The sequence below is a fragment of the Lipotes vexillifer genome, unplaced genomic scaffold, assembly GCF_000442215.2.
Source record: "Lipotes vexillifer unplaced genomic scaffold, Lipotes_vexillifer_v1.1 scaffold982, whole genome shotgun sequence".
NCBI classification, from domain to species: domain Eukaryota; kingdom Metazoa; phylum Chordata; class Mammalia; order Artiodactyla; family Lipotidae; genus Lipotes; species Lipotes vexillifer.
In genome coordinates this window covers 1,207,342-1,217,599 of record NW_006789467.1, presented here as the reverse complement: position 1 = coordinate 1,217,599, position 10,258 = coordinate 1,207,342, and the positions used below count along the sequence as shown (strand labels likewise).

Below are 10,258 nucleotides of genomic sequence, written 5' to 3'. Positions count from 1 at the left end.
GGGGGGGGGGGGGGGGGAAAGAAGTGTGGAAGCAGGCAGCCTGAGATAGGTATGGTTGTTCCATGAAATTGTCAGAGCCCCAGGCACTTTCTAGCTTATTTCTTTGCCATCTCTCAGATTTGGTCCTCATCCTCATGGACCAAAAGGCTGCTAGAGCACCGGCCATTTCTCTACCCTTCGAGCAAGGGTAGAGAAAGGAGGAGAAGAATGTGTCCCCCTCCCTTTTAATGAAACGTCCCCGGATAGACCACACACTTCTGCTGTTATCTTTTCCTGGAAGTTCATCACAGAACCACACCTAGTGACAAGGGAGGCTGAGAATGGAGTCATTTGGCTTCATGGGAAGCATGGCTTTTCGATTCATAGAAATTTAATAGCAAGCACCTCCCGGTAAGCCTGGCTTGAGACTCTTCCCTTCAGGGCTTTGACTAACCCCCTCCATACCAATCATACTCTTTTACGAGAGCTCTGCTCTGTCCTATGCAGTTGCAGAGCAGAGCCCAATTACTTTAGGATTCTCCAAAGAGCCCATCTCTGCTGTGTCCTGGGCGCCATCAGCAAGACAGTGACCCATATTGGAAACTGGATATTGCTTCGACTTGCCTCTCTTTCTTTCCACCTCCCAAGTCATTAACAAGTCTTACTGTTTCATGATGTCTCTTGAATCCTTGTTTCCTTCCTGTCCAGACCTGTCTTCTGACCTCCAGATGAGCATATACAGCTACCTACCTGACAGTTTGGCTGGGATGTCCAGAGGCATCTCCAAACCAGCCAGACCTTACCCCCCTCCACCCAGTCTCCCTCTTTGATGGTCTCTAGTGTTTTAGTGGATGCCGCTTCACCATCCAGTGAGCTTCAAGCTCAGGGTCTGCCTGGATGTGTTTCCCTCTCTCCCTTCTCAGAAGCATCCTAGGTCCCACTGGTTGCCCTTCATCTGCACGCCCGTCACCATGCCTGCAGCTACTGTCAGGGCCGTTGCTGCAGCCTCCTAACTCCTGACCTTTCTTCCTTCCTTGTAACTCGTTTTGCATATTGAATCAAGGATGATGTTTTAAAAGACAAACCTCATCGTATTACTCTCAGTTTAAAACCTCTCAGAGGTCCTTTACTGGTCTGCGTCTTCAGATGAGCATCTTTGCTAAGGTCCATACCTGAATGATCTGTTCCTGTTTCCCATTAAGCCTCACCTCCCATCTCTCTTCCCCTTCATCTTGGAATTTCAGCCTTCTCTCACTTCCTTGATCCTGAACTTCCCACCTCGGGACTCCCCCTGCCCTCCTTTCCCCACTCCCTCTGTTCTTTCATGCAGGACTATTCACTGAACACCTGCCCCATAGAAGATTCCACCGCAGACACCAAGGCTGCAAGAGTGGACAAGAGCTTCCGTTTTACTGGGCGGAACAGTCAATAAACGTGGATAGTCAGGGGCAGTGGTAGGAAAGACAAAGAGAATAAAGCAGGGTGATGTGTAATGAGGGACTTGGGTGAGGAAGGGTGTCCTCTTGGAGAAATGACTGCTTGAGGATGACCAGGAAGGAGTCAGCCACAGGGACATCTGGGGCAGGTTCTAGACAGCGGGACCCCCCGGGGACAAGATCTCTGGGGCGGGAAGGAGCCTGGCAGAGTTGAGAAACAGAGAGCACAGGAGACGGAGCAGCCGGCCAGCCTGTAGAACCTTCTAGACCCCAGAAAGGAGTTTGGTGCAGATGGATGGGTTTCTAATTTTTATGATTTCATTTAGACCTGCTCTGTCTTATATGCGTTTCTCAGCTGTTTTATTCCAAGATGGAGTAACAGTCTTGTGCGTTTATAAGGCAGAATACATCAGAAATCTTACAAAGTAGAAATGCACCTATCTATTTCCAGCAGCAGCGACCTCGTGGCCGTTAGGTTGTGGGCAGCATTAGACCAATGCTTCGGATTGAAAATTAGAAAAAAATTAAGTCTTGCCAGTCTCAGGAGCCCCCGACTTGAGGCCTCGGTGGGCTCCTGTGTCTGTGTCTTCTGTGATCCCAGATTTATCTCGTTTATCCATTTGGTGGCATTGTCATTTCTGCAAGGACATCATACCATGTCCTCATCTGTGGCTCAGCCTTTGGTCAGAATTTAGAAAACACAGGAGGCCCTCTGCACTTATGGGTTCATGTTTTGCAATTTAAAATCTCTGTGGCTCCCTGCGCCAACCCGCAAGCTCTGACCCAGTAATGACTCTTGATTTTACAGGCCCTCGTGGGATGAGGAGGTCCTGGCAGGCGAGGGAGGTGCAGGGAGTGGGACGTGGTGTCATAATGATGATGTTTCAACCCTTGGAGTCTCTCATCAGATGCCAGCATCCATGAGTTAATCCAGAAGGCTTGTTCCGACCTGTGTCTATACCATATGGCCCTTGAAGCTCAGGCTTTGCTTTTTAAAAAATTTAAATTGGGCTTCCCTGGTGGCGCAGTGGTTGAGAGTCCACCTGCCGATGCAGGGGACGCGGGTTCGTGCCCTGGTCCGGGAGGATCCCACGTGCCGCGGAGCGGCTGGGCCCGTGAGCCATGGCCTCTGGGCCTGCACGTCCGGAGCCTGTGCTCCGCAGCGGGAGAGGCCACAATAGTGAGAGGCCCGCGTGGTGCAAAAAAAAAAAAAAAAAATTTAAATTGCATTCCCAGGGTTTTACCAGAGTCAAGAAAGCATCCCTTGTAGTCTTGTAGTTCAGGAGCAGGGATTGGCCGTGGGGTGGCCTGAGGGTGTGGATTTGGTCTTTGGTGCCTGAGAAGAGGAATTCTGGCACGAAGGCTTCTGAGTATGTGGTCGTCAGCACACACGTAGACTCTGACCTTGGCGGGGACCTGGGAGGTCATCAGATTCATCCCCCTTCCCATCCCAGTAGCTTCGGACTCTCTGCAATGTGCCCACCATGTGCACATCCTACCAGTGATGGGGAACTCACTACCTTTCAAGAGAACCTCTTTCATTTTCAAAGAGCTGCCAGCGTGGTCCATTCATCCATTCTTCAAATATATGGAGCGCATCCTAGGTGCTGGGCAGACAGAGCTCAACAAGAAAGACCAGTCCCTGCCCCGGCGGATGGAGCTCACAGTTACGCAGGGGAGACGGAAGATAGACAATGAAAGAGTCATTGTGGGCAGCGGGCAGCGCTCTGTGGGAGACAGAGAGAGCGATGGAATAGCAAGTCACCACTGGGGAGGAAAAAGCTGGTCATGGCAGGCCTCTTCCTGCCAGAGTCCCGTGGATGGAGGCTTAAAAGATGAGAGAGACCAGCTGTGTGAAGAACTGTAGGAAGAGAATTCCAGAAGGTGATGGAAGGGCCAGGACCCTGAGGCGGGAAGAGTTTGGTGTGTCCACCAGTGCCAGGCTGGCGTGTCTGAGTGTGCTGCAGGCAGGAGAGGACGGGCCGACGGCTCGGGCCATGATGCTGAGAAGGACAGCCCAGCCACACTGAAGCGTCTGGAGCAGTAGAGTGGCGTGACCTGATTTGTGTTTTGAAAGCTCATCCTGGCCGTTAACACTGAGAATGCAGAACGTCAGCAAAGCACTTGGATTTGGGAATCTGTGGCTCAGGGCAGAGGTCTGGGCTGGAAATTCAGATTTGGAGTCATCCGTGTCTACGGAGGGTATTTGACGTCCTGGTGCCAGGGAGTTGATGAGAGGAGAGGCAGAGGAGCAGATGGGTCCAGAGTGAGTCCTGTGACACTCCGGCAGCTGATGGGCACAGGAGGGAGCTGGCAGAGAGGTTGGGGAGGAGGGGCCGGTGATGCGGGGGAAATGCCCTGGGATGCCGTCATTAACAAATTACATAGCTGAGGCCACGACTGTCCTCTGAATTTCCAGTCGTTTCTGGATGTCTTCATTCATGCCTGGGGGGCTGGACCTGGGTTTTATAGGTTGCAAGCTTGTCCTCAAGGAGTTTAAGCGCCCATCGTGTCCCCAGACTGACTTCAAATATTTGGAGGCTGCGGTTTTATCTCCCCAGGGTCTTCCTTTCTCTGTGATGCCTTCTTCTTGCAGTGGCTTTTCTGGTGCTGGTGACAGTCCTTGGCTGTCCCAGCTGGCTAACGTGTTGCCTCTGGATGGCAAGCATCGGCCTCTTGCTGCTTCTCTGCAGATGGCTCGTGGTTTGGCTTGGCAGGTGGATGAGCAGAGAAGGGGGAACTCTCTCCCTTTGCCGTCCCATTCTTCCTCCTTCCTCCCTATGTTCTGTGGATGCCAAACCTAACGAAGGGCAGCAGGATCCTTTAATTTGTTAGATTTCAAACATGCTTTTCAACTCCTCAGCACCCCAGTGGATGGGTACCTGGAGTCCCTGCTTTTCTGCACTGGGTCTGCCTCTTACGAGCTGGTTACCTGGGACAGGTGCCCTGGTGGCCTGATAGGGTGAGCGTGGAGGTGGGACCGTGAGTAGGCACCCATCGCATCCCATGTGTCCTGGAGCCTCTTCCTGTTCAGGATATAATTGTGACAGCGGGTGCGGGGAGGGGAACCTTTGAGCCAGGCCTTGGAAGTTTAGTAGGCGTGAGGAGGAAAGAAGAGTGGGTGCTTTACTAGGACTGGTGGGCTGGGGGCTCTTAATTTCCATGATGCTTGGCTTCCTTTTTATATTTTAGGATTAAAAAGGACAGGGGACCTCTGATTATTTTTATATGGAGGATGCCTTTTAAAGCCAAAGATCGTGAGCCCCCTCCCCCCCAGGCATACCCTCCTTCCCTGTACATTTCCATCAGCACAGCTTGTGATAGGGCAGAAAATGCCTTTCTCCTTTCCACTGTCATTGTCTGTGGCCAAACCCCGCATGTCCAGGTGGCCTGTCCTTAACAACACCAACAAAAAAGTTTCTCCAATTAGTCAATTTGGAAAACGCCATTTAAAAGTTACCCAGGCTATTTTTTTAATGGTAAGACTTCTCAGAGCCTTGAGTACGTCGTTGTACATTGCAGTGTCCGAGGAGGGAGGTTAATATACTTGACCATGGAAGCCACTCCCTCTGTTTTTCTGTTTAATCAGCAACAAGTCTTTGGGAAACACAGCCTAACCTGACCCTCCTGTTACTAGAGTTTTCCAACCAGGGAATAGAGGAAGCCTGAAACAGCTGAATATTTTCAGTAACCTCAGAACCTCAGTGGCTGTATTATATTCCCTGTTCAAGTCTAAAGACTAGTGAGAATAAGACTTGTGGTATCAAACCACACATATAAATTAGACTCTGGAAAACTAGCTCCTGTGCCCATCAGGAAGCCTCTTGGTTAGGAGGGCAGTTAATTGAGTGATGGTGTCAGGTGCAGCCAGAGCGCCTTGAACTTCTATTCACTAGTCATCAGCCAGAGGTTCTGCTGGAGTTGAAATGCCCTCGTGATTGTGAGTTGAAAGAGCCTCCCCCGTGGTCTTCCTCTATCCGCGTGAGCTCCTGGCCAGAGGGAGCTGAAAGCCCCTGTGTAGCTTTCCCCTCTGGCAAGCATCCTGCGTGGGTCACGGGCAAAGTTAGCCTGAGCCCTGGGCCCGATTTCCAGGCTCCCAGCTGGACTGGATGGGAAGAAGCTGGAGCCCTGGGCGAGGACCACGTGGGGCCCTGTATAGGCTCCCACCGCTGAGCGAAGCTTAACAGCCAAGGCCACCTGGATAGGAGGCAGGCCGCTGGGCGAGTCAGCCGTCTCTGGGATGACATTCATCTCGAGGAGGAAGGAGAATGGCGGTCTGTGGGATGGCAGTGGGTAGGGTAGCGAGGTTTGAGGGTGGGGATCGGTGGGGATCGAGGCCTGGTGGGTCGCGTGCTTTGGAAAGCAGCACAGCATTATGCAAATGGGTGGCACTTACTCCTGCAGTGGTGACTCACCCCCATGGCCTCTTTCCTCCTGGCTTGGCTTCCCCCAGTTTATCCTCTGACTCAACTGCCACTGTCCTTCCGTTCACTTTCCGGAAAACCTGTTCTCTCTATGGAGTCAGAGAGCTTTTATGAACTGCCTGAGTGGATTGCAAGGTGGGGAGGGGCTGCCAGGGGCGTGGCTCCAGGCTGGGAGTGAAAGATGCACAGGAATGCAGAGGGGCTGGTGCACTGAAGAGGGCTGCATCCCTTCTGAGCTCTTAGCTCACCAGATCCGTTGGCCCTGGGCTAAGAATACAGCTGAGGGGGCAGAGGTATTTCCTTCACTGCTTAGCTGCCGCTGGGGCAGGAATCTGACCTTTGGTCATTGGGCATCTCCAGCTTTCCCTTCTGTGGGCGGTGGGGGTGGGGGGGAGTGGGTGTGCTGGCAGCCACGGCCTGGCCCACGTCAGAGAGATGTCAGCAGCCCTATTACCTGGCATGTGCATCAGAACAGCAGGTCTGCGAAAGGCTTTTGATTCCTGTGCTTGGCACCAACGTTGGAGGTTACAACGCTGCCCTCGGGGATTCCACGAATAGTTCTCAGGCACTGATCATGGGCTCTGCTAACGACCCTGAGCTTGTGGTTTGGGAGAAAAGAGTATCACTGCCTTGGGGCTTGGTTAGAAGTTCAGACTCACCACTTGGCACGGTGGTCTCACATTAAGGCTGATCTGTATGAAACAGGACTGCAGTGGACAGGGCTTTCCCTTCCGTCCAGGTCTCTCCACTCTTAACAATTGTTTTCTGTACATCGGATGTGCTTGTCTGTAGCAGAGGTTGGCAAACGATAGCCTGCAGGTCCAGTCGGGTCCAAGGCCTGATTCTGTAAATAAGATTTTATTAGGTGAACAGGCCACACCCACTCATTTACATATCGACTAAGGCTGATTTTCCGCTAAGGTGGCAAACTTGAGTAGTTGCCACGGAGACCATATGGCCTGCGAAGCCTAAACTATTTACAATCTGACTCCTCACCGATAATTTGCCAACCTCTGTGCTGAAGATTCCGTATGAAATGATAGCAGAGTTGTATTAAAATACTTTTTGGTGTTCCTGTTGGCACCTCATAATGATATGGCTTATGTGGACAGGGTTGTCCCCGTTATACATTTACTTGGTGCAGCCCAGACGGAGATGCCCCAGGTACCATCCTGGAACAGTCTGTAGGTGCTCATTTACCCTGCCCCTCAGCTCAGCCTTTTCATGGGGTTATTTGTATTGTACAGAGCTTTTATATCAACACTTTTATTTGATCGTTACAACAATCCTCTGAGATAGTTAATCCCACTTGTTACAGGAGAGGGATTCGGGGGCAAAAATAGGCAAGTAGCCAGTTAAGCCGGGGATACCCAGGCCTGTTCTAATGGAGTGCATGGCCTGAGCACGGCTGGGACCACAGCCTGTAGGTTTAACACACGTACTGTCAATATCATTCCTTGCTGAAGAAATCTTTACCTCTCATCTTGATTTCTTTATCCAAGGGATTATCTGGAATACTATTTTAAAATGTCCCAATTTATTTTGGCTGGTTTGTTTTGAATTTCTACTTTCTGTTTGCCTTTAGTTGTGTTTACATCATGTCTGCTTTTTTTTGAGATTTATTGAGATTTTTTGGTTGTTGCCTTGCTGCATAGTTTGCAAGACTGTCCCATGTGTGTTTGAAAATAATTTGTAGCCTTTGTTAAAGGGACATACATTTTCTACATAGCTATTAAACTGAATTGGTTAACGCTGTCATACAAATAATCTATATCTCACCGTAGTTTGATCTACTTGATTTACCTATTCTGAGAGAGCTATGCTTAAATCTTCCACTATGATTGTTAGCTTTATCAGTTTCTTCTCATATTTCAGTTATTTTTTGCTTTATGTTTCTTCCAGGCCATGCTATTATATGCCTAGAAATTTCTGACTTTTATTTCTTCACGGTAAACTGCATCTTTCCTCACTATGAAATATCCCTCTTTGGCCATTTTCATCTTTTTCAATTTGAATACCGTCTGCCTGATGCTATTATTACTGTACGTTTTTGTTAATATTTGCCTGGTGTCTCTTTTAAAAATCTTTTGATTTTCAACTGTTGCTGATTTCAGGTATATCTCTTGTATCAGACTACAGATACAAATGACGTAATTCAAGATGGGATTCCACGTCTTATAATGAGTGACCTGAACCCATTCACACGTGCTGTGATTGATATAGTTGGACTTACTCTCATCGTGTATGTGTGTTACTTATTGTGCTTAAGGTTGAAAACTTTCTTCAACGTTGTATCCCCAGAACAAACCAGAGAGCTTGGCTCAAAACAGTAGGTGTTCAGCCAAGACCCATTGAATAAAAACTTCCTTGATTTCCTGATCGTGATCTGATTTGAGGAACAACTTACGGAAAGCTAACTCAATTGTAATGAGGTTGGCACTAAAATTCAAATTCCTGGTGAAAGAGTTTCGAGAAGAATTTCATTACGTTATTAAATCTAAGGGACTTCTCCTATTGATGTAGACTCAACATGTATGATTTTGAGTTTTCTCTACACATGAGGTCTGGCAGAAGTTCCTGTTGTTAATGATAGGTAAAGACTTAGGAAAAGATCTCAGAATCAGAGGAAGAAATCTAGGATGTCACCTGCACCAGCTGTGCCCCTTCTGAGGGTGTGCCTTGAAGGCCACTCCGCAGCAAAATAGAATCACTGTTTTAGTTCTAGATTTGGGGCTCAGATTTCTTTGTTTCCAGCTTCACCTACCAGAGTGCTGGATAATTGCTTTATTACAAAAAAATGATATTATGGCAGCATTGGCTTTGTTGCAGACCACTCCTCCAGCAGAAGTGCTACGCTGGGCATAGTGGTTCAATTAGAGATATAAAAGGGAAGCTGGGATGGCTCACAACGCATTAGACATCCTTTTCTAACCTTCATTGACAAAGAAATTGCAAAGATAAAAGAAGCATATAGTCCGTCACGGGGGAAGGAACACTAGACTAGAATCAAGGGCCTCCCAGCTTTGGCTGTGCCAATGGGGCTCATCCAAACATCTCTGGAAATCTCGGTCAGTACAAAGGGGTGGGTTAGTTGATCCCTCAGGCTTCTTCCAACTCCAAAATGCTTCCAGTCTCAGTCTGGAAAAATGTCTGTGTCTGTGAAACTCTAGTCACAGTTACCCTAACCGGTACCCTTAAAATTCTGCCTTGGGCTACTCACAGCTCAATCCAGGTTCACCTTTGTGAGTTATTGGACTTCCCTGGCAGCCCAGTGGTTAAGACTCTGTGCTTCCACTGCAGGGGCCTGGGTTCGATCCCTGAATGGGGAGCTAAGATCCCGCATGCTGCATGGTGTGGCCAAAAAGAAAAAAATAAAAGGGAACATCTTCGCGAGTTATTGATGATAAACCATCCAGATTTCACAGCTTTTTCTACTGTGTTAAGCACTGGTGTGTGTTTTTCTAAGCCAATGCCCATTAATCCATTACTGAGTGGAGAGGCTCAAACCTGGGTCTCTAACTGATCTTTCTTGTTTAGAGCAGTGCCCGCCCCAGTGATTCTCAGGTGCTTGGAAGGAAGGATGCAGGCGACAGGTTGGCAGGGCCTCTGGAGGTCTCCTGGGGGCACACTGCAAGTTCCCCTCTCTGGTGTTAAACCCAGGTTCTTGCCTCTTGTCCGCTCCTTCCTGAAATGACCTTCGTTTGCAGTAGATGGTGAACTACAGAGTTCCCTTCCTTGCCTGAATTTCAGATGGATGCCTGGAGATTTGATCTAAGGCTGGGGGTTCAGCAAAGACGAGGAAGGGTCATCCGTGGTGCTATCTGATGGTCGGACTGAGCACCCACTGCTCTGAGATCAGCCAAAAGACCCAGCGTGGCTGACGGAGAGCAGGCGTTCATAGCTAAATAAAGCATGCTCTTCCCATCAGCATTTTCTTGCGACTTTCTACTGAATTAGTCTTGGCTCCAATAGCATTTTCTTCTTCCCAGCCACCCCCACGGTCTCTCTGTCTCCTTGTGGGGGCGGGTGCTGATATTTTGAACAGTGGTTTGGAACTATTCTCAGAATCCAGGGGCTCCAAGAAGCCCTTCGAACCCCCGAGGGCAGGGAGAGAGGAGGCAGAGGGCGGGTCTCAGAGCCCCTTGAACACACGCACATCTGTGTAAGTGACACATTTGGCTAAAAGACTGGAAGGGAATGCAATGTATTTTAACTGGAGTTTTAACTCCTTGCGGTGGGACTAGGTAGTGTCTCAGAGCCTTTTCTTAAAACGTCTACAATTAAACACGTATTAATACCTTTTTTTTCCCTCCAAAAGAAAGCAGGGAATAAAGAATGACTTTTGAGAGTGGGAAGGTGAATAGTCTGACTTCTGCTCACAGGAGGGATGCGGCTGCTGCCCGGGGCGGGGGTGGGGGT

At 49.2% G+C, this 10,258-nt stretch overlaps 1 protein-coding gene across 5 annotated transcripts in view; it reads left to right on the top strand.

Annotated features, from left to right (window-relative positions):
- Positions 1-10,258, top strand: part of PMP22 (peripheral myelin protein 22) — a 29,764-nt gene that overhangs the window by 9,260 nt on the left and 10,246 nt on the right. The gene's annotated exons all lie outside the window — the stretch shown is intronic.